The following is a 9,429-nucleotide window of genomic DNA, read 5'->3' as shown; positions in this document are numbered from 1 at the left end:
TAGTCCGTGATCTTCGGCTTCAAGCTAGAGGAGGGCTTTGCATGGTGATGAGACTTTGGAAACCATCAGCAGTTCTGAGTGGCACAACAAACCATTCACACCGTGCGTGCCTCTGTGTGTGTATGTGTGTGTGTGTGTGTGTAGGGGAGAGAGAGGCTCAAGACCCAAAGGAAATGGAGGGGCGAGGCGGGGAGGAGGAGAAGAGAGGGAAGGAAATCCGAATAGCAAGAGGAGTTGCGGGGAGGGATAGGATTTGCTGGGGCTGGGGTGTTTTTTTGGTGGTGATGGTAGTGATCCTCAAGGAAAGAATAACAATTGTGGGATCTTAACAGCGGGCAGGAGGAGAGGGGTTTTACCAGGCCAGGTGGAGCAAAGAGAAGACTGCACCGAGAAGTGGGAGGCTGTAGCGAGCAGAGGCGGTCCGGAGAGGAGCGAGAGAGGCTCTCATCCCGCCAGCTGCGGAGAGGGGCAGGCTGGGACGCTGGGGAAGGGACACCGACCTAGTCCTGGGGCTGCGCGCTCCGCAGAGGTCCCCGCGCCGGGGTCAGGATTTGCAGGACTTCGCCAATCTCCCTCAGGGACGGAGGAGGGCGGGAGAGGGGGAGGGGGCCGCCTGCGCGGCGGGGTGTGGGGAGCCGCGGGGCAGGGGGCCGACGGCGCCAGTCCGCCGCTTCTCCAAGGGGAACGACACAGCTGGGGTGGAGGGGCACGGCACGGCCGAGGACAGCCCGCGGGACCGGGGTACGCGGCACAGCCGGGGGTGCACAGCACTACCCGGGGGGACGGGGGGGACGGGGGGACCGGTGCGGCGGGAGGCAGCCTGCTGGCCGGCTTTTAGGTGGGGCGGCACCCGCTCCTCCTCCTCCTTCTCCACCCGCAATCCAGCGAGCCACAGCGGCGGTATCGACCGGGTAAGAGGACCGCTGGCCCAGCCTCTCCCCCTATCCTCAACCAAGCCTTTGTTTCAGATCCTTTTTTTTTTTTTGCACAGGCAGGTTCCCCCGGAGCTGGCTTTCCCTGCCGGCGCCTGCCTGTTCTCCCAACTGTGGCCGCTGCGTCCTCCGCGTTCCGGCCGGGGCCCGCTCTCCGTCCCCGGCAGGGAAAGGCGGCGGTGGGGGCCCTTGCGTGGGGAACCGGCTGCTCGGAGTGACGCGGGGAGGCGGACATCGCGGCGATAATCATTTGTGAGGTGCGGGGAGAGGGATGGGCGGGAATGTTCTTGCTAATCATCCGTGCTCCCCTCCCTCCCCTGGGTAAGAGAAGCATCCCCCTTTCATCCCCGCCTTCCCGGCGCTTCTAGGCTCTCTGTATGGAAATCACGAGCTCACTCGCTGGAAAAATCTCCCTTTTCCTCGCATAGTGGTTCCAGAGTGTGTGCTGAATTTCAAGGTGTGTGTGGGAGGGGGAGGCAGCGCCAGCATTTCCGTAAAAGCTTGGTTCGCCCCCACCGTCCCCGGTCCCTCTCCTACATGTGTGCTGTAAGCAGACGCACATGTTTATGGCTAATAAAAACGTATTTCCCTATGTATAGTTAGGCTGAAAGCTTGGTACCAGTAAACTGAAAGCCAGTCCATGTCAGGGAACAGCCTGCTTCTTGTGAAGCTTTGGCATCCCCGCATGCGAGTAAGGTAGCCTGGCTGTGTTCACACCATGCTTCCCAGGATCTGTAAGCACAGTAACCATATAGACTATGTGATGTTTAAGTTGCACAATATAGAGTGACCACCAGTATTACACCAGCACTCGTCCATTGTGCTACATATGGCCTTCAAAAGAGACTGTCGTTTCTGTTGAGCTTTTTGATAAAGAAGGTTTTTGTTTTCTCTCAATTATCTCCCTAAGCACTAGTATGAAGTGTTCATGTACATTTGCCAGTCTGGCAGTTTTATGTTTCCAGAATCTTTTGTGAGAGGTTCGACAACTGCAGAAACCCAAGGTTCCTCTGGCAACACATTGGTTTGTTCCTGTCAGCATGTTTAACAATTTTTATACTAAAGAATTGTGGAGTGATCTGATCTTAGCAATGATTTAGCCTGCTTTGGTTTTTATTGTCTTTTTCTTTAGAGAGGAGGGAAGAAAAGGAGTGAAGAAGTGAAGGAAGGATGTTATGGTTAGTGAAGAAAAAAAATAGTGTCCATTTCAAGTGTAGTAGCTGTTAAATATGTAGGCATATGTAGCTTTCATTATGCAGTTATAAAAATGAAAGGCATGCCATCTTGCCTATTTGCCTCAGAATACACTTTCTCTTACAGCAATAAGTAGCACAGGCTCCTCTCCCCCTCTTCTCTCCCCCTCCCGCCTTTAGCCCATCCTGACAAAATGCCAGTTACAAAGGTCAGCCTGTTTATGTAAAGATCACTGTGTTTCTTAACAAAGACCACAGCACATCAAGCCTGCAACGACTATCAAATAGACTTTTGGATTCAAGACACTCAATGAGAGTATGCCCATTTTCTAGAACTGATAAAATCCCAGAGAAAACAAAAGACCAAGAGACATAGTGTGTGAATAAGATAGATCAACAGTTCCAGGTTGCGCATGGGCAGCAATATCTTCATAGCAGTGTTTGTTACTGCAAATGCTAGCAAGTTCCAATGAACCTTTATATATATACATATATATACACACACACACATATATTTATATGTGTGTGAATATATAAAAAGAGACTTGCTGATATGCTAATGCTTTTCTGCTCTTCTCTTTAGGTTTCTTGCTGGCCCTAATGATGTCCTAGGTGGAACTTGTTCTGCAGCCTTTTCACACCAAACGTAGCTTAAATCAGCCAAGGAGAATTTTGAGTCTGACCAACCCCACCCTCCCAACAAAAGAGGTTGACTTCACCAGACTTTGGCTCACACCCTTTGCAATTAGGTTCAGTTTTCATTTCATAGCATCCAGAGGTGCAGTGGACATACCCTGATTTTTATCTCACTGTGCTCCCTTTCCCTCCCTGCTAGCTTGTTTAATCTAGAGAACAGTATAACTTTGTTTCCTCAACTAGTATCACCTCTTCTGGTCCTTTCCCACTTTAAATCTAATAAGCATATTCTGATATTATTCACTTGTGTATACATGTCCAATACCTAAAGGTTAAAAAAAGTTGCCTTGGAGTAACAACACAGATCTTCCACTGTGGTCAATTCCAAGACCTAATTGCTACCACAGTTCCATTTGAGCCTGAAGTCCTGAAGCAGAGTTAAAGTGTTGTAGAGGACTATGATGCCTTTAGTTCAATGGTGTTAATAATCTCTGGCCTTATAATATAATATTACAAAATCTCATCAAAGGGCAGAATACTGAAATTGCAAACAATGGAACAAACTGTACTTGAATGGGGCAGGAACTTATACCACCCACTGAAAACGCTAAATCCAAACTTGGCACCCTGTCTTAACCAAGGAGCTGCACAGCATGATGTGAGAGGGGAAAGGCACATCAAGTCCTCCCATCCTAAAAACCTCATGGTCCTGAATTAGATTCCTTTAGATTCCTTTGTCCTGTAAATCTGCATTAAATAGTGGTGTATGTCTGTGTTGGTAAATGCACATTTTAACAGTGTATCCCATAACATTTTAAATTTTTTTACATCATATAATCAGCCTTTTGACCCTCTTTCTTCCAGAACCTGCTGCATGCTTATCTTTAGCTACTGAGAAATGTATGTAATTTATTAAGGCAGTTCAGCAGTTGTTACCCTTAGTTTGCAACAGGCAAACTATACAGGCAACAGGCAAACTATTATGCAAACTATACTGTCACCTTCTTAAACTGCCTTCCTTCTCCTAGCTATAATGAATTCTCTGCATGCTACTCTGCTGTAAATTCTCCATCTAAAAATTCCATCCACTATGTATTTTGTCAAGGGAAACTGTACTTGACTTTTGAAACAGTTGGGAGGAGCAAAATGATAACCTACTAAAATGCCTTGCCCTTAACTGAAATTATGGCTAAGTAATTAAAGTTAGAGCAAAAAGGTTTAAACTTTGGACTGCTTACGTTCTTAGTGTTTTTGCTTGGGTGAGTTTTTGTAGAAGTCTGATTTGAATGTCAAATTTGCATATTCAGCTAGAAAACATAGGGAATGCTTAATTGCCTATGTCCAGTGTTCATATTTCGCTTTGAAAACAATGTGTCACATATTCCTGGGTTTCATTTCTAGTTACTATTTGCATTCATAAATTGAACTGCATATCTAAATAAGTCCTGTATTTGCTTATAGAAACATATATCCTGTATTCAGAATTTTGCTTTATACACATATCAGAGAAACATGGAATCACAGAACAGCCCAGGTTGGAAAGAACCTCAGAAGACCATCTGGTCTAATCTTTCATGGGAAAGGGAGCCTAGATGAGATTGTCTAGCACCTTGTCCAATCACATCTTGAAAATCTCCAGTGATGGGGACTCTACCATGTCCCTGGAGAGGTTGTTCCAGCGAATTATTGTTCTTACTGTAAAAAAAGTATTTCTTACGTCAAGACAAAACCTCTCCCAGTGCAACTTGTACCCATGGCCCCTTGTCTTCTCCATGTAGTTCCTTGTGAAGAGAGAGCCTCCATGCTCTTTGTAGCCACCCTATAAGTACTGGGATACCATGACGAGGTGCCCCCAAGCCTTCTCTCCTCCAGGGAGAAAAGACCTAACTCCTTCAATATTTCCTCACAGGGCAGGTTCTCCAGCTCCTTTGATCATCTTCATGGCCTTCCTTTGGACCCTCTCCAGCCTGTCCACTTCTTTCTTGAATTGGGACCAGAACTCCAGGTGTGGCATGACAAGCACCGAGTAGAGTGGGATGATCACATCTCTGTCTCTGCTAGTAATGTCCCTGCAGATGCAGCCCAGGATGTGATTTGCCTTTGTTGCTGCAGTGGCACACTGCTGACTCATGTTCAGCTGCTTGTCCAACAACAGCATGTTTTGACCTATACATTTTTGTTTTAATGAAGATATGATTCACTTGAATAAAATTATATCCACTGACTTTTTCTTTTCTTGCAGAGGAGATTATTTTTAGGATTTCCCAGCATTTCACTTACAGAGAATGAACTACTACTGTAGAATTTTTTTAATTTCTCCCCAAAAAATTAGATCAAAGCCATACCGCATTAACAATGATTGCATATTCACTTGCCCTATCCTTTGGCAGCAGAGGACTCCTTTAAAGTTGTTTTTTTTTCAGGCTCTTGCTATCATTAAAACAACAGTCTTCTGAGATAGGATATCTCTCTGAAAAGACTGATGGTATTTCTCTACTGCTTTCAGAAGCTATTAATTGCAGGACCTGTAAGCTCACATGAACTCACCAGACACAGCTAGACATACATGTCTAGAAGGGATACAATAGCACTTGAGATGTGGAGGCATGAACTTCTCTAGGGGTTGGCAATCTACTGCCCCTTGTTCTTGGAAGATTTAATCTATTCTCTGGATTAAACAGCTGTTATTATCTGTGCTAGGTAAGTTGCTACAAGGTTGTGTCCTTGTACTGCAAAACACACAGCAGTCTGAACCACTAACTATGAATGAGCAGAGGGATTTAATGGCTCTACTGTGATAGACATTGTTTATGATTGTAAATTCTCCTTAGCACATAAAGCAAATTATAGCTTGATAGGTAAAATCAGATGACTTCTTTAAAGTATTCCCAACCTTGACAGTAGAACTGAAGTGGGCAACAGAAAACAAAGTAATTGTCTCCAAATCCATGGCACAATGACAATAATAATGTGCTACAATACTGTAACTGACTTTTTTTTCCCTATTTTTTTAAGTTAAGCATATTTTGGCCATGTTTCCATGGCCAATGGCCATGTAGGCAAAAATATGGGCTTGGCATTTTTAAAGTAATCTCTGATGTATTCCGGTATTCACTTTTTCTTACTAGCTGGACTTTAGAAAATCACAAAAGACTGTTACTTTCAGGAAAATGAAAAGATAATTGTAGAAAAAGGTAAAGGAAGAGATGCATTTTAAATCACATTGAAGCATTGTGGTGGAGAGTCCTATGTATCAAATGCCTGGTTTTCTTAGGGAAAATTTCTTCTCAGTTGCTGTAGTAGTTCAATACCAGAAGGAACTACTGAAGGAACTACTGAAGGAACTACCAGAAGGAAAGTCCTATGAAAATAGTGCAATATGTACTTACAGTAGTTGATATGATGGAAATGGAACGGAGGCCTCCATCCCACAAGCACTAACTTTACAAGCAGTGTGAGACACACTGGCATAACACTTCAGCAGATTTGTAGAGGAGTGGAGGTGTATTTTTAGTGTGTTCGTGTTTAAATACAGAAGCCATGCATCTTCTATCAAGCTCCTATCCCCACCTGATTTTAGTGTTGTCACACAGACAAATAAAATCTAGCTGTTAGTGTTGTGTTACTTCTTTGTGGTCAGAATTGAGTCCCTTCCAGACTAGGCAAGGTATTAACATAAAAAAACTCTATCCCAGAGAGATCAAAGTCTGAAATGCATTTGAACTAATGATGGAGGACAGAAGAAGTGTGGAAATTAATAGAAGACTCCTCAATGCATTTTCTGTGGTGCATGTAAAAGAGCAAGACCCACTTTCAGACAAGACGAGTTTTTGGAAGGGCGGTGAAGTCAAATGAAGTTCTGTTATATCTGATGCCTGGTACAAAAGGCAGACTTACTTTAAGTTATAGCAAAAGCAATTCTGTATTCAAGGTATAAGAGATCCTGATTAGAATCTATGTACTTTCCCTTTATGAATGTTTGCAGAAGTAAAATATATGTTTGCCAGAGTGTATAAAAGAAATCTGTCATGGACCAAAAAGGGAACAACAGACAGGTATGAGTGAAATTCTCAGTTGACGCTTTGCGGTGTTAAGGAATGACACACTAGAAAGACAGAATTTTACAGGGTGGTTATGCTGGAAAGAAAAGGGCATGTAGAGAAAGCAATTTGCATTTGGAAAACAGATTATTTTACAGATATTGGTTCAAATTAATAGTCATTCCCTGAATAACATCTGGTGCATTATCTCAATAGATGTGGTTATCTCCCATAAAAATGAGCTGAGCAAAAGATCTGTAGTAAGATTTGAAAATAACCTTTGTTATTATATGTCATTACCTCATAAGAATCAAAATACGTGGGCCACTAATGACAATGAACAAGAACAATACAGTTTCTTGAACAGTCTGTTCAATGTATTTCCAGTCTCTAGCATGCACTTAAAATACAGCAATATTACAAACATTTATCATTTGTCCAGGCCATGGAGCTAATGAGATAGAAAAAGCATGAAGAATTTGGATGGATGAACTCCATTTACCTAAATTCCAACTCAAACATCATGATATGAAAAATAAGTAAGTAATATATGTATAAAGTCTTTTTTTTTTTTTTTTTAATAGTTCTTGTCTTGCAACAGCTTGGGTTGGGTCATTACAGTGCACAACAGGTAAGTGTTCTTGTCAGCAGCAGCTGTCACCCTTGTAACATTTCTATTTCTTCCCAACTTGCAGGGGATTGATACTAGGAAGATGTCAGATTCTCTTCTCAGTCACAAAGGAAAAGAGGCGGTAAAAAGATGACTCTTACATCATTTATTTGATTACGTTCTCCATTTGTCAAAGCAGTGAAGCACAAAGCCCAAATGTATTTTGTGAAGCACTCTGGAATCTGCTTGGTTTTAAGCATGTGCTTAAAACCTTCAGCAAACAAGGATGGCTTTATGTCTTTGATTACTCTCTAGCATGTGTTTCGCTGAATCACATGGCATCAGTAATTTATACATTTAAGGTGGTGCAAATGTCTTTACCAGAAAGCCATGTTTTCAGTTGCATTTCTTTAAATGACATTAGAGGCAAAGTAAATAAAATCTTAGGACCTGATTCAAAAAACACGTGCATCCGGTTTTGAGTTAGCTGTCTTGTTTTTGCTCAACCTTAGAAATAACATTCCCTTTTTGCCAGAAATCTCTGATACAACAGAACACTAAGTCATATTTCTATTTTAAATTAGGCGATCAGACATCTGTTTCCTTGTTTTTTTCAGATAAAGACATGAAAAGCGACACTGACAAAATGTATTAACATAGGATAATCTCAATGTCCCCATTAGTTGTGCACTTTACATAGCTAGGTAAAAAAACCCACAACAAAATAACCCTAAGGTAACATTCTCATTGAGCGCTGTTTGGATTGTCTAGAGTCAATAGAAGGTCTTCTCAACCAACTCTTGGAATTTATTGGACAATTCATTGTCAGTATATAAAGTAATTGGCAATTGCTTTTTTGAGACAATTAAGCACTGTTAGAGTCTGAATAAATTTGTAGCTAAAAGCAGACATGTGTATTAGTCCAAATATGGTTCGTATGGAGTTAACCAATCTATACCTTATAACTGTACCTTACAGTTAATGCTCCAATCATTATCAACTCTTAAGAACTAACCGTAGCATGATTTTTTTTTTTTTTCAAATTCAGTAGTCAGCACTATTGTCTTGCTAGTGTAAAGAATTGCATCAATAACAGAAAAAAAATGCAGTTAAAAGTACATGAAGAAAACATTTGCAGTTTCTCTGATTTCTGAATGGGTAAAACAATTTCCTCTGTATAATTAAAAAATGAGAAAGCAAGGACAAGGATATTTAACTTGTTCTACTCACAAAAATAAAAGGAATTCTTGAACATGAATTTTCCATTCACAATAGCAGAAAAAAAGATCAGAGAAGAGTAACAAAAAAAGCTCTACTACCACACCTTCAAAACAAGTTACTCACTAAAAAAGTGTGTCTCAGCACGGAATATTGTGATTGTGTTACTGAAATCGGGAACCAAACTCCTTAACACCAATGTAGTATTAAGAAGCAGGCATTCTTTATTACGGCGCCGGATGCACGGGGGATCATTCCACCTAGCGTGCATACCACAGGTTATATCAACCAAAACTTATATTGTCCAATTACATACAAATGCATCAAATTTCCTGGAATTATCATGCATATTCATTCTATTTTCCAGAACTGATTATCATATTTGCATGGTCATTAATGCATGCGTCTTTGAACTCTGAGGGTCTTCTGTGGGGGTCTCTGGTGGTCCTTGGTGGTCATACAGGTGTGTCCTTTAGTTGACCCCTTCTGGACATGCACAATATCACCTTGCGTAAGTAACTTGCTTCCCTTCTTCATGGTGCATGGTCCCTAACAATGATTTGGCACCTTTAACACAAACCAATTATTCTAACTACCCTCGACTCATTGTCAAGATGGGCTGGGGCTGTACTGGGAGCATAGCAACATATCCATAGCCATAGATGTATAAACACAACATTAAAGTATTGTCTATCCGGCTCCTATCTCTATGTTGCTTAGTTAAAAGAACAAACTAATCATTTTGGTTACATCTGGTTACAATTGGAAAAGTATACTGATTCAGTATGTAGTTTAGTTTG

General features: G+C 41.9%; 1 long non-coding RNA gene across 3 annotated transcripts; it reads left to right on the top strand.

Moving 5' to 3' along the window:
• Positions 1-852: 852 nt before the first annotated feature.
• On the top strand, positions 853-4,921 carry LOC142413142 (uncharacterized). Of its 3 annotated transcripts, XR_012776682.1 has the most exons (5): positions 853-911; positions 992-1,189; positions 1,301-1,389; positions 2,709-2,903; positions 4,671-4,921. It is a non-coding gene; the product is annotated as an uncharacterized LOC142413142 (long non-coding RNA). The 3 variants fall into 3 exon arrangements; XR_012776680.1 differs by having other exon boundaries at positions 2,709-4,921; XR_012776681.1 differs by lacking the exon at positions 1,301-1,389 and having other exon boundaries at positions 2,709-4,921.
• Positions 4,922-9,429: the final 4,508 nt, after the last annotated feature.

This window comes from Mycteria americana, chromosome 7 (genome assembly GCF_035582795.1).
Source record: "Mycteria americana isolate JAX WOST 10 ecotype Jacksonville Zoo and Gardens chromosome 7, USCA_MyAme_1.0, whole genome shotgun sequence".
Taxonomy (NCBI): Eukaryota; Metazoa; Chordata; class Aves; order Ciconiiformes; family Ciconiidae; genus Mycteria; species Mycteria americana.
Note: the sequence above shows the minus strand (reverse complement) of the source record. Positions and strands in the feature narration are given on the sequence as shown.